General features: G+C 50.3%; 1 protein-coding gene across 8 annotated transcripts in view; it reads left to right on the forward strand.

Annotated features, from left to right (window-relative positions):
• The first annotated feature begins 226 nt into the window (after positions 1-226).
• The window catches only part of LOC134354045 (sodium-dependent neutral amino acid transporter B(0)AT2-like), a 49,642-nt gene continuing 30,613 nt past the window's right edge, over positions 227-19,255 (forward strand). For 2 of the 8 annotated variants that reach the window (XM_063062746.1, XM_063062753.1), the window contains exons 1-2: positions 11,263-11,517; positions 11,845-12,101. The gene's annotated coding sequence lies outside the window, so the exon portion shown is untranslated. Of the gene's footprint in view, positions 359-11,216; positions 11,518-11,844; positions 12,102-14,229; positions 14,249-18,019; positions 18,196-19,255 lie in introns of those variants that run through there. The other 6 variants (XM_063062747.1, XM_063062752.1, XM_063062748.1 and 3 more) reach the window with 5 other exon arrangements.

The raw sequence follows: 19,255 nt of genomic DNA on the forward strand, positions 1-19,255 counted from the left end.
ATTTTCTATGTTTCTATGTATTTGTATTAGCTTACAGATCAACGCTAGCGGCTCTGGCAGTCTGCCTTCCAGTAACAGACTGGAAGCACAGTACCCACCCCTGCCGCCTTTCTCTGTCCGTGCCGGAGGGTGGGCGCCGGGCCGGTCCGAGGCTCCCTGGGCCTCAGCCACGCGGTGGGCTGAGGGGGAAGGAGCGGGAGGGCACGGCTCAGCCGGCTGAGCGGGCGGGCGGCTGTTGCAGGGGTGGGCGGAGCTGAGCTGATGCAACGTTGTGGTACTCGGAAGCGGATCCATGTGGATGCGTGGCGGGCCGGCGCGATGGTAACGTGGGGATCGATGAAAGGCGACGCAGTCTGAGGTAAAAGAAAATTAAGAGTCGGTGGGAACGGGGTCCGAGCGGCAAATGTTGGGGCAAGGAGCGAGTGCAGGAGATGGAGGGAAGGGGAGGGCAATGGTCGGAAGGAGGAGAGGCGGGATGAGTGGGGGAGGGGGTAGCAGAGGTAGAGGTAGGGAAAACGGGGGTGGAAGGGGAAGGGGTTAGCAGAGGTAGAGATAGGGGAAACGGGGGTAGGAGGGGAAGGGGTTAGCAGGGGTAGGAGAGACAGGGTTAGTAGGGGTAGAGGTAGAGGAAACGGGGGTAGGAGGGGAAGGGGTTAGCAGAGGTAGAGGTAGGGGAAACGGGTAGGAGGGGAAGGGGTTAGCAGAGGTAGAGGTAGGGGAAACGGGGGTAGGAGGGGAAGGGGTTAGCAGGGGTAGGAGAGACAGGGTTAGTAGGGGTAGAGGTAGGGGAAACGGGGGTAGGAGGGGAAGGGGTTAGCCGGGGTAGGAGAGACAGGGTTAGTAGGGGAAGAGCTAGGGGAAACGGGGGTTGGAGGGGAAGAGGTAGGGGAGACGGGGGTGGGGAGGGAGCGGTTGGGGGAAGGGGTGGTGCGGATGGGGGTAGGAGGGGAAGGGGTTAGGGGTAGGAGAGACGGAGTTAGCAGTACAGGTAGGGGAAATAGGGTAATGGGTAGAGGTAGGGGAAACGGGGGTAGGAGGGGAAGGGTTTAGCAGGAGTAGGAGAGATGGGGTTAGCAGGGGTAGAAGGGGAAGAGGTAGGAGAGACGAGGGTGGGGAGGGACCGGTTGGAGGGGGGAAGGGGTGGTGCGGATGGGGGTAGGAGGGGAAGGGGTAGTGCAGATGGGGTAGAAGGGGTATCCCACCTCTCCTGGAAGTCCTGGGAGTCTCCGGCATATTGATAGCAGCTCCCTGACACTCGCAAATTATATACAATATCCCTGAAATCGACTTTTTTTTGAGAGTGAGTGAGAGGGAGAGTGACAGAGAGCATCCTGATAGGTCTACCAGCACAGAGAGACCAATCAGTTTTATCTCTGTGCGGGTTTTACAGTCGACCTCTCTCTTTCTTTCATTGTCCATCAGTTCAGTTTAGTGTCCCTCAGCGCCATGGCAGAGTGTTCCAAAAAAAGAAAATATAAAACGTACGTCACCCCAGACTACACTAAAGTGTACCCCTGCCTAATAGGGGTCAAAAATAATGACGGTGTTGCTCGCTGCGCTGTTTGCAACAGTGACTTTTCTTTTGCCCATGGTGGGTTAAATGACTGTAAAAGACACTTTGAGGTGAGTTCTGGATTATGTCTCAAATAATCTTGAAGGACTGGTGCCAAACTACAAAAGTTTGCCAGTTGATGAGTTCTGGGGGAAGCTGTCCAAAGTAAAATCTGTGAGCACAGGGCAGTTGAGATTCAAATGCTCTGCCAGCTGATGAAGGTGCTTTTGGTGCTGCCAAATTCTAATTGTGATGTAGAAAGGGCATTAAGACAGAATTCAGAAGCCAGCCGTCTCACAAAACACTTGTGAATCTGATGTCTTGCGAAATTAACAAATTAATTGACACAGACTGCTATGAGGTTGAGACCTCCCTGAAATGAGTTTTTGCAGGGTGGGATGTCTGGTAGGAGAAATGGGGTTAGGGGGAGGGAAGGGCAATAGGAGAGAGGAGTGTAGTAGGGGAGGGAGTGGGAGAGGGACAAAGGGGGTTGAGGCGGAGGGGTAGTCGAGAAGATTGGGTGGGAATGGGTAGGGGAGAGCACAGGAGTGGAAAGATAGAGTGGGGTGGTTGGAATTTGGAAGGGTACAGCTGATGGGGATAAAGGATGGCAAGAGATAAATAGGACAGGAATTGGGGGGAAGAAGTGGACTTAGTAGATAGGGCTGCGAGCTGGAGTGGAGCTGGGAGTCAGGGAAAGTTAGAAAGGATCAGGAGCAAAGAGAAGTAGAACAGAGTAAGGGGAGGATGAAGGAACCAGTGGGGTGGAAAAAGAAGGGTGTGAGTGAGGTGGGAAGAGGGACAGGTAAGTAAAGGGAAAATTTTGGGATATCTACTCTGGGCTGGAGTGGAAGTAATGCGGACCAGTATGATTCAGTCATTGTGCTAAACGTAAGCACTATTAATATCAGGGTGGGGGTAGATTCTGTTCTGTCAACATGGTAAGCATGGCACTAAATTAACGTGGAGAATATGTGTGGAACAAATAATGGAGAAATGAAGGTGGTTCTTGTTAACCATGACACAGAAAATATGCCATTCAGCCCAGTAGAGCAATTCCATGCTCCCCTTATTCTCCCGTCCTCCTGGGATTTATTCTCTTACATGTCCATTGACTCCCTTTTAATTCCATAAGCAGAATCAGGCCATTTGGCCCATCATAGCTGATATATTTCCCTCTCGATCCCATTCTCCTGCCTTCTCCCCATAACCTTTCACGCCCTGGCTAATCAAGAACCTATCAACCCTCACCTTAAATGACGTGGCCTCCACTCCTCATACGATAAGCCTTTCATTCCCGGAATCATCCTTGTGAACCTACTCAAACCCTCTCCAATGTCAGCACATCCTTTCTTAATTATGGGGCCTGAAACTGCTCACAATACTTCAAGTGAGGCCTCACCAGTACCTTGTAAAATCTCAGCAATACATTCTTATTTTTATCTTCCAGTCCTCTCAAAATAAATGCTAACATTGCATTTGACTTCCTCGCCACTGACTCAACCTGCAAACTAATCTTTAGGGAACCCTGCACGAGGATTCCCAAGTTCCTCTGCACCTCAGATTTTTGAAATTTCCCCCCATTTAGAAAATAGCCTGTGCTTTTATTCTTTCTACCAAAGTGCTTGACCATACACTTACCAAAACAGTATTCCATTTGCCACTTCTTTGCCCCTTCTCCTAATCTGTTGTAAATCTTTCTGCAACCTCCCTGCTTTCTCAGCACAACCTGCTCCTCCACCTATTTTTGTATTGTATGCAAATTTAGCGACAAAGCCATGAATTCCATTATCCATATCATTGATGTAACATAAAAAGAAGCAGTCCCAACACCAGACCCGCCAGAATATCACTAATCACCAGCAGCCAACCAGAAAAGGCTCTGTTTACTCCCACTCTTTACTCCTGCCAATCAGCCAATCTTTTATTTATGCTAGTATCTACCCTGTAACACCATGGGCTCTTGTTAATTACAGGATTAATCTACCCTGTAACACCAGGCTCTTGTTAATTACAGGATTAATCTACCCTGTAACACCAGGCTCTTGTTAATTACAGGATTAATCTACCCTGTAACACCAGGCTCTTGTTAATTACAGGATTAATCTACCCTGTAACACCAGGCTCTTGTTAATTACAGGCTTAATCTACCCTGTAACACCAGGCTCTTGTTAATTACAGGCTTAATCTACCCTGTAACACCAGGCTCTTGTTAATTACAGGCTTAATCTACCCTGTAACACCTTGCTCTTGTTAATTACAGGCTTAATCTACCCTGTAACACCAGGCTCTTGTTAATTACAGGCTTAATCTACCCTGTAACACCAGGCTCTTGTTAATTACAGGATTAATCTACCCTGTAACACCAGGCTCTTGTTAATTACAGGCTTAATCTACCCTGTAACACCAGGCTCTTGTTAATTACAGGCTTAATCTACCCTGTAACACCAGGCTCTTGTTAATTACAGGCTTAATCTACCCTGTAACACCAGGCTCTTGTTAATTACAGGCTTAATCTACCCTGTAACACCAGGCTCTTGTTAATTACAGGCTTAATCTACCCTGTAACACCAGGCTCTTGTTAATTACAGGCTTAATCTACCCTGTAACACCAGGCTCTTGTTAATTACAGGCTTAATCTACCCTGTAACACCAGGCTCTTGTTAATTACAGGCTTAATCTACCCTGTAACACCAGGCTCTTGTTAATTACAGGCTTAATCTACCCTGTAACACCAGGCTCTTGTTAATTACAGGCTTAATCTACCCTGTAACACCAGGCTCTTGTTAATTACAGGATTAATCTACCCTGTAACACCAGGCTCTTGTTAATTACAGGTTTAATCTACCCTGTAACACCAGGCTCTTGTTAATTACAGGCTTAATCTACCCTGTAACACCAGGCTCTTGTTAATTACAGGATTAATCTACCCTGTAACACCAGGCTCTTGTTAATTACAGGCTTAATCTACCCTGTAACACCATGGGCTGTTATTAAGCAGCCTCATTTGTGGCACCTTGTCAAAAGCCTTCTGGAAGTCCCAAGTACTCCACATCCACTGATCCTTCTCTGTCCATCCTGCTTGTTATTTCCTCAAAGAATTCCAGCAGATTTGTCAAACAAGATTAAGGAGACCATGCTGACTACGACCTATTTTATCATGTGCCTCCAAGTACCCTGAAAGCACATCTTTAATAATTGACTTCAACATCTTCCCAACCACTGAGGTCAGGCTAACTTGCCTATAATTTCTTTTCTTCTGCCCCCCCCCCTTCCTGAAGAGTGGAGTGACTTTTGCAATTTTCCAATCCTACAGAACCATGCCAGAATCTATTGAATTCTTGAATGATCATTTGAATGTGCCTTTCACTTGGCACGTACCTACACAGGGGTGATGTATCCTATCCAGCTAATCTGCCAGCACATGTAGCAAGAATCTGGAGCCACACAATGATAGAATGTGTGCCTCCACACAGACAGCATCGGGGCTTTGAGGCAGCCGTGCTAACTTTGGGGCTGATAGGGTCATGGAGTTACACAACACAGAAACAGACACTTTAGTACAACTTGCAAGGTGCCTACCTCATTAGTACCATTTGTCTGTGCTTAGCCGATAACCTCTCAACCAGGGGTAGCCAACCTTTTACATTCCATGCGTCAATTTTTTCACGCACGAGTTCAGATGTGATTTTTTCACGCATGAGTTCTATTTTAAGCAACATACATCAAAGTTGCTGGTAAACGCAGCAGGCCAAGCAGCATCTATAGGAAGAGGCGCAGTCGACGTTTCAGGCCGAGACCCTTCGTCAGGACTAACTGAAGGAAGAGTGAGTAAGGGATTTGAAAGCTGGAGGGGGAGGGGGAGATGCAAAATGATAGGAGAAGACAGGAGGGGGAGGGATAGAGCCGAGAGCTGGACAGGTGATAGGCAAAAGGGGATACGAGAGGATCATGGGACAGGAGGTCCGGGAAGAAAGACAAGGAGGCGGGGGTGACCCAGAGGATGGGCAAGAGGTATATTCAGAGGGAGAAAAAGGAGAGTGAGACAAAGAATGTGTGCATAAAAATGAGTAACAGATGGGGTACGAGGGGGAGGTGGGGCCTTAGCGGAAGTTAGAGAAGTCGATGTTCATGCCATCAGGTTGGAGGCTACCCAGACGGAATATAAGGTGTTGTTCCTCCAACCTGAGTGTGGCTTCATCTTTACAGGAGAGGAGGCCGTGGATAGACATGTCAGAATGGGAATGGGATGTGGAATTAAAATGTGTGGCCACTGGGAGATCCTGCTTTCTCTGGCGGACAGAGCGTAGATGTTCAGCAAAGCGGTCTCCCAGTCTGCGTTGGGTCTCACCAATATATAAAAGGCCACATCGGGAGCACCGGACGCAGTATATCACCCCAGTCGACTCACAGGTGAAGTGATGCCTCACCTGGAAGGACTGTTTGGGGCCCTGAATGGTGGTAAGGGAGGAAGTGTAAGGGCATGTGTAGCACTTGTTCCGCTTACACGGATAAGTGCCAGGAGGGAGATCAGTGGGGAGGGATGGGGGGGACGAATGGACAAGGGAGTTGTGTAGGGAGCGATCCCTGCGGAATGCAGAGAGAAGGGGGGAGGGAAAGATGTGCTTAGTGGTGGGATCCCGTTGGAGGTGGCGGAAGTTACGGAGAATAATATGTTGGACCCGGAGGCTGGTGGGGTGGTAGGTGAGGACCAGGGGAACCTGGTCCTCACCTACTCCAGAGGACCAGGTGGTGGGAGGATGGAGTGAGAGCAGATGTACGTGAAATGGGGGAGATGCGTTTAAGAGCAGAGTTGATAGTGGAGGAAGGGAAGCCCCTTTCTTTAAAAAATGAAGACATCTCCCTCGTCCTAGAATGAAAAGCCTCATCCTGAGAGCAGATGCGGCGGAGACGGAGGAATTGCGAGAAGGGGATGGCGTTTTTGCAAGAGACAGGGTGAGAAGAGGAATAGTCCAGATAGCTGTGAGAGTCAGTAGGCTTATAGTAGACATCAGTGGATAAGCTGTCTCCAGAGACAGAGACAGAAAGATCTAGAAAGGGGAGGGAGGTGTCGGAAATGGACCAGGTAAACCTGAGGGCAGGGTGAAAGTTGGAGGCAAAGTTAATAAAGTCAGCGAGTTCTGCATGTGTGCAGGAAGCAGCGCCAATGCAGTCGTCGATGTAGCGAAGGAAAAGTGGGGGACAGATACCAGAATAGGCACGGAACATAGATTGTTCTATATTAACGTTTTTTTACAAGAATTGAATGGGGGTACAAGATTTGAATGGCACATCTGAACTCGTGGAATGTAAAAGGTTGGCCACCCCTGCTCTAAACCTTTGAGAATCGGGTTTAATATCACTAGCATGTGTCGTGAAATTTGTTAATTTTGCGCTGAAGTACAACGCAATGCATGATAATAGGAAAAAACTGAAGTAAGTATACAGTATATATAAAACAGTGAAAAAAAATAGGAAATAAAAGACAGTGAGGTAGTGTTCACGGGTTCAACATTTGTTTAGAAATTAGATGGCAGAGAGGAAGAAGCTGTTCCTGAATCGCTGAGTGTGTGCCTTCAGGCTTCTGTACCTCCTTCCTATATTTCTGATCGAAAAGCTTCAGAACCTGGGCCTCTAGACCTCCCTCTGCAACTGCATCCTCGCCTTCCTAATCAGAAGACTGTAGTCTGTGCGGATTGGAAATAACGTCTCCACCTCGCTGTCTATCAACACTGTCACACTTCAGTGATGTGCTTAGCCCACTGCTCTACTCTCTCTATGAGAACAAGGCATGTCCTGGGTGGTGGGGGTCCTTAATGATGGATACCAACTTTCTGAAGTACCGCTCCTTGAATATGTCCTCGTTACTATGGAGGCTAGTGCCCATGATGGAAGCTGACTAATTTTACAACTGTAGCTTAACTCGATCCTGTGCAGTAGCCCCCCCCCCCCAGTACCAGACTGTGATACCAGTTAGAATACTCTCCACAGTGCATCTCCAGAAATTTGCAAGCGATTTTGGTAACATACCAAATCTTCTCAAACTCCTGATGAAATACAGCTGCTGTCTTGCCTTCTTTATAGTTGCATGGGTCCAGGTTAGGTCCTCAGAGATATTGGCACCAAGGGTACAACTCACTCTCTCTCCTTCTGGTCCCTCTATGAGGACTGGTGTATATTGCCTTGTTTTAACCCTTTCTGAAGTCCACAATCAGTTATTTGGTCTCACTAACTTTGTGTTCAAGGTTTTTGCTGCGAAACCACTCAACTAGCTGGCATATCGTGCTCCTGTACACCCTCTCGTCACCATCTGAGATTCTGCCAGCAATGGTTGTATCATCAGCAAATTTATAGATGGCATTTGAGCTGTGCCTAGCCGCACAGTCATGGGTGTAGAGAGAGTTCATTTCCAATCCACACAGATTGTGGTCTTCCAGTTAGGAAGGCGAGGATCCAGTTGTGGAGGGAGGCACAGAGGCCTGGATTCTGGAGCTTTTCGATCAGAGCTATGGAATGATGGTGCTAAATGCTGAGCTGTAGTCAGTAAACAACATTTTTAACATTGTAACTAACCACTTCTACCACTTATTCTGGCAGATTGTTTCATATTCCTTCTACCTTGTGGTGGAAAATACTTGCCCTTTAAATCTCCCCCCCGCCCCTTAAATCCGTGTCCTCTTAGACTCCTCCACCCTGGGAAAGAAACTGTGACCGTCCATCTTATTTACTGCCCCTCGTGCTTTTACAAACCTCTATAAGTTCAGTGCAACACACATCAAAGTTGCTGGTGAACGCAGCAGGCCAGGCAGCATCTCTAGGAAGAGGTACAGTCGACATTTCAGGCCGAGACACTTCGTCAAGACTAACTGAAGGAAGAATTAGTAAGAGATTTGAATAAGTTCACTGCATCAGTCTCTAGCTCCAGGGAAAATGGTCTCAACCTATACAGTCTCTCCTTGTGAATCAGGACCTTCGGTCCTGGCGATATCTTTGTGAATCTTTTCTTTACCTCCTCTTGCCAAATTGAATTGAATTGACTTTTTTTCTCACATCTTCACATACATGAGTAAAAATCTTTACATTATGTCTCCTAAATGTGCAATTTATAGAGATTTGTAATAAATAGTATGTACAACAGGACAGTCAGTATAACATAGAAATACAATTGTATCAGCATGAATTAACCAGTCTGATGGCCTGGTGGAAGAAGCTGTCCCGGAGCCTGTTGGTCCTGGCTTTAAAGAACTAGAGGTCTCAAGTTTAGGGTGAAAGGTGAAATATTTAAGGGGGATCTTCTTCATTCTGGGGATAGTGTGACTGTGAAACAAGCTGCCAGCAGAGGTGGTGGATGCGGATTCAGTTGTAACATTTAAGAAGAGTTTGGATAGGTAGGTGGATGACAGTGTTATGAATGGGGTCTAAGCAGTAAACCAGTGCCGGCATGGACAAGATGGGCCCGTGCTGTTGTGCTGTGCAACTGTACGCCACCCACACACTCTTCCACGTCATTAATATACTGTATATGATAAGGAATACAACCGATCCCTGTGGCACAAACCTCCACCACTTTCTGTCGGTCTTCCCTCCCCCTCAGCCTCCCCCTCCCCGCTCCCCCTCCCCTCTCCCCCTCTCCCCTCTCCCCCTCTCCCCTCTCCTCCTCTCCCCTCTCCCCCTCTCCCCCTCTCCCCCTCTCCCCCTCCCCTCTCCCCCTCCCCTCTCCCCCTCCCCCCTCCCCCTCCCCTCTCCCTCTCCCCCTCTCCTCCCCCCTCTCCTCCCCCCTCCTCCCCCCTCTCCTCCCCCCTCTCCTCTCCCCCTCAGCCTCCCTCTCCCCTCTCCCCTCTCCCCCCTCTCCCCTCTCCCCTCTCTCCCCTCCCCCTCAGCCTCCGTCTCCCCTCCCCCTCCCTCTCCCTCTCCCCTCCTCCTCAGCTTCCCTCTTCCCTCCCCCTCAGCTTCCCTCTCTCCTCCCCCCTCAGCCTCCCTCTCCCCCTTCCCCTCAGCCTCCCTCTCCCTTCCCCCTCTCCCCTCCCCCTTCAGCTCCCCTCAGCCTCCCTCTCCCCTCCCCCCTCAGGCTCCCTCTCTCCCTCCCCCTCTCCCCTCAGCCTCCCTCTCTCCCTCCCCCTCTCCCCTCTTCCCTCCCCCTCAGCTTCCCTCTCCTCTCCTCTCCCTCTTCCCCTCAGCCTCCCTCTCCCCCTCAGCTTTCCTCTTCCCTCCCCTAAGCCTCCCTCTCCCCTCCCCCCCAGCCTCCCTCTCCCCTCCCCCCCAGACTCCGTGTCCCCTCTCCCCAGCCTCCCTGTCCCCACCCCCTCGGCCTCTCTCTCCCCTCCTCCTCAGCCTCTCTCTCCCTCCCCCTCAGCTTCCCTCTCCCCTCCCCCTCAGCTTCCCTCTCCCTTCCCCCTCAGCCTCTCTCTCCCTCCCCACTCAGCCTCCCCCTCCCCTCCCCCCAGCCTCTTCCCCTCCCCCAGCCTCCCCCTCCCCCTCCTCAGCCTCAGCCTCCTTCTCCCCTCCCCCTCCTCAGCCTCCTCCTCCCCGACCCCCTCCTTAGCCTCCTTCTCCCCCACCCCCTCCCCTCTTCAGCCTCCTTCTCCCCACCCCCTCCTCAGCCTCCCTCTCCCCCTCCCCTCCTCAGCCTCCCTCTCCCCTCCCCCTCCCTCTCCCTCTCCCCTCCCCCTCCATCTCCCTCTCCCCTCCTCCTCAGCTTCCCTCTTCCCTCCCCCTCAGCTTCCCTCTCTCCTCCCCCCTCAGCCTCCCTCTCCCTTCCCCCCTCAGCCTCCCTCTCCCCCTCAGCTTCCCTCTCCTCTCCTCTCCCTCTTCCCCTCAGCCTCCCTCTCCCCCTCAGCTTTCCTCTTCCCTCCCCTAAGCCTCCCTCTCCCCTTCCCCCCAGCCTCCCTCTCCCCTCCCCCCAGCCTCCCTCTCCCCTCCCCCCCAGACTCCGTGTCCCCTCTCCCCAGCCTCCCTGTCCCCACCCCCTCAGCCTCTCTCTCCCCTCCTCCTCAGCCTCTCTCTCCCTCCCCCTCAGCTTCCCTCTCCCCTCCCCCTCAGCTTCCCTCTCCCTTCCCCCTCAGCCTCTCTCTCCCTCCCCACTCAGCCTCCCCCTCCCCTCCCCCCAGCCTCTTCCCCTCCCCCAGCCTCCCCCTCCCCCTCCTCAGCCTCAGCCTCCTTCTCCCCCTCCCCCTCCTCAGCCTCCTCCTCCCCGACCCCCTCCTTAGCCTCCTTCTCCCCCACCCCCTCCCCTCTTCAGCCTCCTTCTCCCCCTCCCCCTCCTCAGCCTCCTCCTCCCCGACCCCCTCCTTAGCCTCCTTCTCCCCCACCCCCTCCCCTCCTCAGCCTCCTTCTCCCCCTCCCCAGCCTCCTTCTCCCCCCACCCCCTCAGCCTCCCTCTCCCCCTCCCCTCCTCAGCCGCCTTCTCCCCCTCCCCTCCAGCCTCCCCCTTCTCCCCTCTCCCCTCCTCCCCCCTCAGCCTTCCTCTCCGTTCTCCCCTCCCTCCTGCTCCCACCCCACCCCACCCCACCTCCTTAAACACCCATTCCCCCTCCTCTTTTTGCTGGGGCCATCCTCTACTTGCTGGGGCCATCCTCTACTGGAGCTCCTATGCCAGGGACGTCCACATTCCCAGCAAGGGAACCAGTCCAGCTTTCCTTGCTGATGTGGCAGCAGCTGACTCTGCCTTCGTTCCAGCCCCTTCTGCCGGAGAGCGGCCACAAGCAGCTCACTTGAAGCCAAGCAGCAGCTGTACACTTCACTCTCAGACTGAGGCCCTGCATGCTAAACCCACAGATCAGCAGTGGCAGCTGTCGGGTAGATTGAAGCTCTCCAGACCGCTTGTTCTTTCCGTTCCACAAGTGTTCTTTCTATTCTGAAAAGTAAAGTCTTTACCGGTTCTCGGGCAGGAATGGACTGCTACTTCTGCAGGAGTAAAGTGGCTGTGTGATCGAAGCTTGTGTCTTAGGGTTGGACATTGTATGGCCGTATGTATTGGGGGTTTAAGAGACTGAAATATTTTATACAGCAGAGGCTGTGAGATGTAGTACATGGAATAAGGGGCCCTGAGACCTGATGTGGGGATATGGGGTGTGTGTGTGTTCCAGAAGTACACAGGATTTAGAATGAGTGCTCTGTCTGTTGCTATGTTTTTGTTTAACTTTCAAAATAGTTTGCCAGTCTGTTAACCTATTAATCCCCAAAATGGTGAACATGATCCAGATACTACCCGTCAACGTTACCCTCTTTGAACGCTCTCTTGCTTCTCCCGTGAGCAGCTCACTTCAACATTAACACAGTTGCTCTGTCTGTAGGTTGAACTTACTCTGCGACTGAGGGGCTGTACCTGATGAGCCTTTGAGGCTGTCGGGGTGGAGTGTTGCCCCCAAAGTGAATGCCTCGCTTCCTATGGTCCCATTCTGAACTGGGCATCACTGCTGGTCTCCTGCTTGGACTCTGCTTTCACCGCTTGGACCCGTATGGAAGCAACCAGAACCCATTTCACCGCTCGGAGCTGAAGGAATTCCGACGGCAGCTGTGTGCAGGAACTGGAACAAAGCTGGAGCAGGAGGTGAGCCAGTGCTCGATCATTACCCGGTGTTGGGGGCACAGATGCAGACCTTGGGGTTAGTGTCCATTAGTTGTTCACCTCTCAAATTCCCGCTGAGTACTGAGTGGGCTTGTTTATTTTTAGTAAAAGTTTATTCACCAACAAAACACTGACCATTATAAATGTACAGTTTCAAATTAAAATATTAATATCTACAGTGCATTCAAACTTCTGAGGGTCCCACCGATCCTGGAAATCCCTCATTGTGCCCATCTGAGTGGACTCTGTTACAGCCAGTCCTGCAATATCCAGCTTTGCCCCTCTAATCTTTCCAAGACCTGGGCAGCACAGTGGTGCAACTGTCTGTCAGAGGCACTGCTTCACGGCGCTGTAGACCCAGGTTTAATCCTGACCTCCAGTGCTGTCTGTGTGGTACAGGTATTGGTTTATTATTGTCACGTGTACCAAGATACAGTGGCTAGCTTGTCTTGCATACTGTTTATACAAATCAGATCTTTACAGCGTGCATTGAGCTAGAACAGGGTACAATAACAGTGCAAAAACTACCGAAAAAGTGCAGCACAGGTCAACAACAAAGTGCAAGCTCATAACGAGGTAGATTGTCAAGTTTATTGTTATTTAACTATATACATGTATATAGAAACAATACAACGTTTCTCCGAACCTGGTTGTAAATGCAACGAGCATATACAACAGTTCTTCCCTGTGTGACAGGAGAACACACATCATAGAACAATAGTCTGTTTTATTATTTCGTACATTATTATTGCACATTAGTGAATTATTGTGTATATTATTATTCCGTACTTTATATTAGTTAATATTATTATCATATTTATTATTATTATTGCTGTGTGTTTTTAAATGTTGCTGCTGTAACAAAATAATTTCCCTCTCAGGGAATAAATAAAGTACTTATTATTCTTAAAGCACAGTAGTATGCATAACACACGATATCGTGAAGGCAAGGATAAAATCCACAGATGAATCACACATAAATAACGAACTAAAGTGCATAAATTAAATTCTGTTAGTTTCCAAACAGATTAACCAGGGACATTTCGAATACAATGCAGCAGGAGTTTGGGGCCTAATTGCCTGAGGGAAGAAACTGTTTCCCATCCTGACCATTCTTGTTCTTATGTATCGGAGTCTGCTGCCTGGTGGTAGAATGTCAAAGAGGATGCTGGATGGATGGCTTAATAATACTAAGGGCCCTGTGTACACAGTGTTCCTGATAATCAGAATCAGGCTTATTATCACCAGCATGTGTCGTGAAATTTGTTAACTTAGCAGCAGCAGTTACATAATACATATTACATAATGGAGAAGAAGAAAATAATACTAAATAAGTAAATTAATTACAGTCTACGTATATTGAATAGATTAAAAATCGTGCAAGAAATAATATATACTGTATTAAACAAGTGAAGTAGTGTTCAACGGGATCAATGTCCATTTAGGAATTGGATGGCAGAGGGGAAGAAGCTGTTCCTGAATCACTGAGTATGTGCCTTCAGGCTTCTGTACCTCCTACCTGATGGTAACAGTGAGAAAAGGGCATGCCCTGGGTGCTGGGGGTCCTTAATAATGGACGCTGCCTTCCTGAGACACCGCTCCTTGAAGATGTCCTGGGTACCTTGTAGGCTGGTACCCAAGATGGAGCCAACTAAATTTACGACCTTCTGCAGCTTCTTTCGATTCTGTGCAGTAGCCCCCTGATACCAGGCAAGTGATGCAGCCTGTCAGAATGCTCTCCACAGTACATCTATAGAAGTTTTTTGAGTGTATTTGTTGACATGCCAAATCTCTTCAAACTCCTAATGAAGTTTAGATGCTGTCTTGCCTTCTTTGTATCTGCATCAATATGTTGGGACCAGGTTAGATCTTGACACCTGGTATGGTCCCTGATCATGTCCCCAATGGATGGTAGTGAGACCCCTATGATCCTCTCAACTGATTGTGAGGCCAAGTGTCCATATTATTGTTCAGGAAGTCTTTAAGATTCTGATAACAGTGGGATAGAAGCTTTCCTTGAACCTGATGATTTGTGCTTTCAGATTTTCTTATCCTCTGCCTGATGAAGGGGAGATACGAGAATGTTGGGGTGGATGAAATCTTTGATTTGGCTGCTTTACTGAGACAGAGTAGGTAGGAGGGATTAGTGTTTGGTGTTTTTGATTTGCTTTTTCGCTGGTTCACCGCACCATGGGCTGAATGGCTGGTTCCTTTGCGGTAATTTTTAATATTCGATGTTCTAGAGTACAAAGAGGAGAGACTGTTTCCTGTGATGTGCTGGGCTGCGTCCACAACTCTGCAAGTTTCTTGCGATCAGTTGCCATACCAAGCCATTATGCATCCAAGCAAAATGCTTTCTATGGTGCATCGATAAAAATTGTTAAGAGTTGATGGGGCCATCCTGAAGTTCTGCACACTCCTGGGAGGTTATTGGTGAGCCTGTCCTGGTCCAGTGTGATTAGAGCAGGACAGGCTATTGGTGATGTTGACATCTAGGAACTTGAAGCTCTCGACCTCAGCACTGTTGATGTAGACAGGGATGTGTGCACCATCTCTCTCCCTCCCCCACCCCATTATTGAAGTAAATGGCCAGCTCTTTTGTTAACATTGAGGAAAACGTTGTGATACCATGTCACTAAGCTCTCTGCCTCCTTCCAGTACTCCGACACATCGTTGTTTGAGATGTGGCCCACTACAGTGATATCACCTGCAAACTTGTACACAGGGTTGGAGCAGAATCTGGGCACGTAGTTGTGGAGTGTATTGCAGAGAAGCAACTTTGCTGAGGACCACAGATTGGTGGAGGTGTTGCCGCCTATCCTGTCTGATTATGTTCTGTTGGTCAAAAACCCAAGGATCTAGTTGCAGAGGGAGATATTAACTCCCAAGGTCCAAAGTTTGCTTAGTATTGAAGGCAGATCTGTAGTCGATAGTGTGACCTAGGTTTCTTTACTGTCCAGAGGTGAGCACAGGACCAGGGAGATGGTGTCAGTAAGGCAAATTACAATGGGAAAGGTTGTCTGAAAAACTGGAGTTAATGTGTGCCATGAACAGCGTCTCAAAACACCTTATGATGTGAGATATTACCATCATGGTGGATTTTGCAAGTTCCCCTGTGACTGAATGATTTTCCACCGGGGTGCCCTCTCCGTACCCCGACCCCTCCCCCCTTTCCCATCTCCCTAGCTCTTCCCCCACTCCACCCCTTATTGACTTTCCCTCCTCTGCTAAAAAATTGTCCCTACTGTATAGGTGGGTGGTACCATCTGGAGGAAGTTGATGGGGAATTTTAAATATGTATGATTAGTTTAAATGGATGGTTGATGGAAACATGGCCTGCTTCAATGTTGAGGGCATGCCCTGTCCCAGGGATGCAGAAGAGGCCAGAAAGGCTTTGTCCCATGCTCAGTGCCAAATGGCTGTAAGCTCACCGAATCCATAGCTTGGAATAAAAGGATTTGCACACCTCCAACCCCCACCGCCACCCGCCCTTACCTCTGCCCTCCTCACAGCGCTAACTGTCAGACCCTGCATTCCCACTCAGTGTGTTCACCGCCCTTCTGTGCTACTCATCCGACCCCCTCCCCACTCCCTCTCTCCCCCCTTCTCCCTCTCCTCTCACCCCTCTGCTCCCTCTCCTACACCCCCCTTCCCCCTCTCTCCTTCCTCCCTGTTATCCCTGCCCTTCCCAGTGCTTGCTGTTCTTCTTTCCTATTACACTCCAGCACCCCACCCTGCTCTCTCTTGGCCCGTTTCCAGCTATTGGTTTGAATGACTCTCGATTGTGTTTCAATCTGCGATAAACTCCACAAGAATAAACGCGAGCCGATGCTTCTTTGTTGGTGGGGGAGGGGGAGGTCATTTCTTTGCTGCTGCTTATGCGTGGGAGGGGGGAGCTGGGGGCGGGCTCTGGGGTTCTGACATCTAACCGTCATTCATTCTTTGGGGCACACCTCTGTTTTGTGAATGTTTGCGAAGAAATAGAATGTTAGGGTGTATATGGCGTACATTTCTCTGACATTTAATGTACATATTAAACTTATTCAATCAAGGTCACGTGGAACACCTGCCCTACGGAAAACAGTCCCTGTAATCATTAACCAACAGGCTCCCTGGGAGTAGGAGTCGCCACAGAGTTTTCAGCATTCCGTGACCTTGTCCTACCCTCCTCCCACTCCCCAGACCAATCCCATCCCAGTCCCAACCCTTCTGCCGTCCTTGGGACCTGTGTGTGAAGGAGTACGATCAGGTATCCACTGCTGGCAGAGTACCGACTGCTAGTCAAGCGATGATCTGAAATAGATACAGTCGCGAAACAGAACAGGCATCCTGACCTGGGTCAGCGCAGAAGTGTTGAAAACCTTTAGAGGTCTGGAGTTGTAGCAGATAGAATGTTAGTTCAAGCATCCAGTTAAGTTACCCTGTGCCTCAGCGTTTCGGACAGAGCTGCGATGGTGGCAGGATTGGCTCGTTAGCCAGTATGACGCGGGAATCTCATCAGATACTTGTGCAATCCATGTCAAAATTGTCTGTAACTTTCCAAATGTCCCCTGCTGTTAGTGCAAGGCAGTGCCACCATTAACTTTCAACTTCACAGCTCACTGTTTAGAAAGTACGCTGGCCTGCAAGTGGATGGCTCAGTTAAAATTGGGTGCCTCTGCTTATTGCCTGGAACACCCAGTTTGTACCCTCATGCTGTGTCTGCTCTGGGCTGGTATAGAGGACACACATTGCTCCCTTTCTAGCATGTGCAGCACTTGTCTGATGGAATGGCTTCAGCGTAGTTCTATACCTAACCTGGAACGTTGGAAACGGCAGTGCAGATGGCACCTTGCCCTGTAGCTAACCCAAAGCTACTGTCACCAGCCTATCATCTCCCTGTGGTGTCCCCTCTTCGGCCCTTTGCCACCTATCACTTCCCAGCTTCTCACTTTATCCTCCCTCTTCCCCCACCTGCCCACCTTCCCATTCACCCGGTCTCACCTATCACCTGTTGGCTTGTACTCCTTCCCCTCCCCCACCTCCTTATACTGACTTTCCCCCTCCCCCATCTTATACTGACTTCCCCCTCCCCCATCTTATACTGACCCCCCCACCTTATACTGACCTCCCCTCCCCCACCTTTTCCTGACCTCCCCTCCCCTACCTTTTCCTGACCTCCCCTCCCCTACCTTATACTGACCTCCCCTCCCCCACCTTATACTGACTCCTTCCCCCTCCTTATACTGAATTCCCCCCTCCCTTCATCTCCTTATACTGGCTTCCCCCCTCCCTTCTTCTCCTTTTACTGGCTTCCCCCCTCCCTTCATCTCCTTTTACTGACTTCCCCCCTCCCTTCATCTCCTTTTACTAACTTCCCCCCTCCCTTCATCTCCTTATACTGGCTTCCCCCCTCCCTTCATCTTCTTTTACTGACTTCCCCCCTCCCTTCATCTCCTTTTACTGACTTCCCCCCTCCCTTCATCTCCTTTTACTGACTTCCCCCTGCCTTCATCTCCTTTTACTGGTTTCTCCCCCTCCTTTCCAGTCCTGATGAAGGGTCTCAGCGCAAAAGGTTAACTGTCTCTAGATGCTGCTTGACCTGCTGAGTTTCTCGAACATTTTGTGTGTGTCTCTGGATGAGCTGTTTGAAGTGACACTGAATCTCTTCTGATTCCCGTGGCAGTGCTCTGCGATGAACGGGGTAGAATGAGTTCCAGTGCCCTGTTAAATCTACGTTAAAGGGTCAGGAGGTACCACGTCAGGGATTGTAGACCAACTTTAGGCTTTTGACAAGTGCAAGGGACATGTTACGGGGGAGGTCATGGTAAATTTGCTTTTATCTGGGAACATTGCGTCCGATGGTCTCCACTGTTCACAAACATTTGGCTCAAAGGCACGTGTGCTAGGAGTCTGATTGGGCGAGCGGCTGGGGGTGGTGGTTGAAATCAACACTGAAGATTAGCTTTTCAGAAACAGTGAGCAGCTGTTACTAAGTACTGCGTTTGAATGTGTTCACATACTACAAGCAGGGATCAGGAAGCATCAGGAAAGGTTGGCGCTGAAGTAGTGTGTTGGGGAGCTTACAGGAGACTACGTGAGTGTATCTGAATGACAGAATGTGTTTTCTATAGAACTTGCAGTTGCTTGAACACTGGTGTCTCTCAGCCTTTCTCACTGATGCCTGTACCCCGGTGTCTCTCAGCCCCTCTGAGCAATGCCTGTATACTGCTATCTCAAACCTGCTGGGTGATGTCTCTCTCCGATGCCTGTGCCCAAGTGTCCCTCAGCCCCTTTCCCTGATATTGGTACGCTGGTGTCATTCAGCCCTTCTCTCAGATACCCGTATCCTGGTGCCTCAGCCCCTTTCACCGACGCTGTACCCCAGTGTCTCTCGGCCCCTCTCTCCAGTGCCCATACCCTGTTGTCTCTTGTTCCTTCTCTCCGATACCCGTTACCCAGTGTCTCTCATTCCCTCTCTCCAATGCCCATTACCCGGTGTCTCCTGGCCCCTCTCTCTGATACCCATTACCCAGTGTCTCCCGGCCCCTCCCTACGATACCTGTTACCCTGTGTCTCCCGGCCCCTCTCTCCAATGCCTGTTACCTGGTGTCTCCCGGCCCCGCTCTCTGTTACCTGTTACCCGGTGTCTCCTGGCCCCTCTCTCCGAAACCCGTTACACGGTGTCTCTCGGTCCCTCTCTCCAATGCCTGTTACCCTGTGTCTCCCGGCCCCTCTCTCTGATGCCTGTTGCCTGGTGTCTCTCATCTTCTCTCTCTGATGCCCATACCCCAGTGTCTGTCGGCCCCTGTCTCCTATGCCCGTTACCCCGTGTCTCTCGGTCCCTCTCTCCAATGCCCATTACCCGGTGTCTCTCGGTCCCCCTCTCCAATGCCCGTTACCCCGTGTCTCTCGGTTCCTCTCTCCAATGCCCATTACCCGGTGTCTCTCGGTCCCCCTCTCCAATGCCCGTTACCCCGTGTCTCTCGGTTCCTCTCTCCAATGCCCATTACCCGGTGTCTCTCGGTCCCTCTCTCCAATGCCCGTTACCCGGTGTCTCTCGGCCCCTCTCTCCGATACCCGTTACCTGGTGTCTCTCGGTCCCTCTCTCCAATGCCCGTTACCCGGTGTCTCTCGGCCCCTCTCTCCGATACCCG

The sequence above is a fragment of the Mobula hypostoma genome, chromosome 11 (genome assembly GCF_963921235.1).
Source record: "Mobula hypostoma chromosome 11, sMobHyp1.1, whole genome shotgun sequence".
Lineage (NCBI taxonomy): Eukaryota > Metazoa > Chordata > Chondrichthyes > Myliobatiformes > Myliobatidae > Mobula > Mobula hypostoma.